This window comes from Chenopodium album, chromosome 6 (assembly GCF_948465745.1).
Source record: "Chenopodium album chromosome 6, dcCheAlbu1.1, whole genome shotgun sequence".
Taxonomy (NCBI): Eukaryota; Viridiplantae; Streptophyta; class Magnoliopsida; order Caryophyllales; family Amaranthaceae; genus Chenopodium; species Chenopodium album.
The window spans coordinates 42,900,696-42,904,552 of record NC_137839.1 but is presented as its reverse complement, the minus strand read 5'-3'; positions in this window follow the sequence as shown (position 1 = coordinate 42,904,552).

The window sequence follows — 3,857 nt, the reverse complement described above, 5'->3', positions numbered from 1 at the left end:
TTTGGCAAAAGCATAGTTTTAATTTCAGCCCAAATTTATTATTTAATTCTAGCCCAAACCTTTTTATTTTATTTTATTGTTTTATTATTTATATTAAGCCCAAACCTTTTACTTATTTTATTTACTTATTTTCTTATTTTAGCCCAAATAACAATAAATCAGAAAAAAGCCCGAAATTATCAATCGACACTTAAAATATTGAACGAAATTAGGGTTAAAAATGTATTTAGACGGAAAAGCGGATTGAAAATTCCCACGCCACGGCAGCAGTCTATCGTGTCACGAGAAACTTTCCCGTCTAACAGTGGGATTTCCCGTGACACGGGAATTTCCGTGTCCTTTCCGCGTTTTCTCCCCCGTTTACTAAATATTTCCCGCGTCACACAAAATTTGCGCCGTGTCACTGGAATGTTTCCCGTTTGACGGTGGGATTTCCCGTGTCACGGTACATTTTGCCGTGTTGCGGGATACTTTTTTAGGGTTTTTATCATTTTAGGGTTTCGTGTGTTCCCTCAGCACATTTTTTCTATAAATACCCCCTCGTTTCTGATGTACGGGGCATGAATAAATTCTCTAGTTTTTTCTCTCTTCTATGCTTTAGCCTAAACACTAGCCTACCCTTCTTCTTTCAAAATTCCTTCTTCAAGTACTCCAAGAAGTCCATACTTTACTCTTGGTTCTGTCCTTAAGCCAAGGCGTGAAAGGTAGAACTGTTTGAGGGTTTGGCCCCAAATCAATTCTATTTAATTTAATTTAATTATTGTTTTATTATTATTTCCTTAAAGTTACTAACTCATTTATTATTTTGTAGTTGCAAACAAACAGAATCAAAGTAAGAATTATGTTCCTTTTATTTCTATTATTTTTTTAACGATTTAATATTGTTGGAATTATTGTTAAATTCCTTCCAATATTGATGTTATTCTATTATATTTATTGATCACCATATTGCATGTTTAAAGGGAATATGTAATTGAAAATCACGACTAATAAGATAATTTGGACAATCGGTTTAGGTTCCTTTTTAATCTTGTTATTAATTCAAGTGATCACTAATATTTTAGAATTATATGTTGCATGAATATTAAACCAATTTAGCTTAATAATAGTTTGGAGCAAATTGAATATTCTGTTTGTATGCCTTTTAGATCGCAGGAATCATTTTTCGCTATAAGAATCAAGTAGAGGCCGATACGGGCGAATGTGACTCCATGACTCACTTCGTACCATCATCCCCGATCCTCCTTCCGTGGTTCCGAACCATATGGAGTTAGTAATATCATGGATTATGAATAGGGTATAACCTTCACGGGTCAATCGTTGTTGCCTATCGTTGTCCCTTATTCGTGGTTGCCTTTTATGATCCGTGAACGGTTTACAAGTTCCTTAAAAACTTGTTGGCGGCTCCCTACTTTCCTTGTCCCTAATTGTATAATATCAATTCCCACTTCCTATGAGTACCAAGCATATTAATACATGCTTTAACGTAGGCGCACTTCGAACGACGCCTACAATTTGGCGACTCCACTGGGGAGGATTCTTGGTTATTTATCGATTTGAGTGATCGATATTTAATTAAGATGAGTGGATGACACTTGAATGATTCTTGAAAAATATTCCTGTGATTAATTTGGCATTTTTGCATATGCATAGACGTTTTAACGTCGCATTTAGGTCTGTCCCGTAGGAAAAATTGAATAACTTGATTGCGTACGAAGGAAAACAGGGCACCAGTCAGATTTTCTGACTGTCGTGCCACGGTAAAATCTGCCGTGTCACGGTACAGTGCACCGTCTGACGGTGTGCTGTACCGGGGCACAGGAATCTTTGCCGTGTCACGGCAGTCCTAAAATCAGTCCGGTGGCTTATTTTCTCTTCTCACAGTCAACTTCCTTCGATTTTTCTGAAAAAACGTGTGTGTTCTACATGCGTCTTAGCCCCGGGGGATTAAAGCTCTATCAACCCAAAAACGATCATGGCAATAAGGGTTCATCCGAGTTATTAAATCCACCCAAACCATGGAGTCGAGTTCGATTTCATCACGAACTCGCGGAGCCGCCAGTTGGCATACAACCTCAAGGGAGGCTGCCTTGCTAACGCGTCCAAACTCTTAACCATGGCACCCTTTTGACACCCAAAGCTTGACCAATTTGAACATAGATCTTGACTCTAGGTTGCGAACGTTTTTGACATCATCGTGACTAAATGCTACATGGTTGTTTGGTGCTAACCTTCATGTGTTTACTCTTTTTGTTTAACCCATGACCGAGGGTTTTTATTTCCACATAGTAATTAGTACGGACCTAAAATCGACTAAAATCAGGAAAAATCACAAAACAGACCTGGAACTGCGCACCGTGTCATGTCAAGTTCTGCCGTGACACGACGCTTTTTACCGTCTGACGGTAGACTGCACCGTGTCACGACAGTCAGCACCGTGACACGGTGCCCAGGAAAAGTGTCCCGTCAGTCTTTTTTCGGTTTTTGTGCGTACGTATGTGGTTTATATGTCCAGTTTGGTGTCGTGTCTAGCTGTACGGTCAAAACACGCGTCCATAACCTCACTTAATCACTCACATATCGTGTTCACACACTTTTTTCTTTAGTAGTGCACCACTTTTTGACCGTATTTTAGGGTAATCTTTTTTTTTTGCGTCATTTTTTTTCGGAGTAAGTCGGATAGTATCCTCCCATTTTTTTTTTTTTAAAAAAATAATGAATAAACAAATAGAATTTCAAAATTATATATTTTTAAAATTCAATTTTTTTTATTTTTTTTTTATCCGGATGGGTTAAGGTTAAGTTTGGTCATTAAAGGTGTGTTTGTTTTGGTGTCACAGCACTTTGTCAAGAAGCAGGGATAGATTGTTACGGTTCGAGTCAATACCTCAACAACCTCTTATACCAAAGAGGCGTACAAGGAAACCACCACAATCATCTCCACAAGATCCATCTCCAGTTGTAACACCCTAGAAATTCCTTTATTTTAAAATACCTGTTTTGCCCTGTATAAAACTTTAAATAGGAATATCTAAGACATTACCGCCACCGTGAAAACGGCTAAGGCAACTACCAAAGATACACAGCGGAAGACTTGAAAACCAAAACTATTTAAATAACCCAATTTAAAAAACAAACCAACGAAAGTAAAGTTGAAAATCAACAAACCCAAAGTCAAATAAAATCCACTACAACTTGGAACCATTTAAGGCCCTTATTCAAAACCGAAACAACCAAACCTTTGTGTTAGTCCATAAAGTAATATAATAAAATATTCAATGCATAAAACACATCATATCCTAATGGAAGCTAGCATGATTCTCTCTTCACTCATGCCCCGTCATGAACATGCTTCAAAACCTGAAAAGTGTATCTCTACTTGCCCCCACTACTCCCCATTAAAATGGATCATCGTAGGGCCAAAATAAAGACATGGCCAGACACAAACAACACACACAATCAGCAAAGCTGAGTACATAAGCGTAATTAAACACACTAACATGCATTCTCATATCATCACACACACTTACCTCATTGCACCTGTTTACAAGCACACACAACAATCAACAAGACACTCTAACTAGACACTAAATAATTCATTTAGCGTTGATTACGCATCGAACGGGTTTCCAACTATACCTATCCCAAATAAATTGGGGTTAACTGACACGGGAGCTAACCGTGCCAACAACAAACCTGTGCCACACATAGGTGGCGGAATTCCAGCGCATAATAATAAAAAGGAATATACAGCGTCCTGTCCTCCGTTAGAAGTTATGATCAAATATAAAGTCACATAACTCCCCCCATATGTTCATACTCAAGGTATATACGTTCCAAGAGTTTTGGTGCGTAAT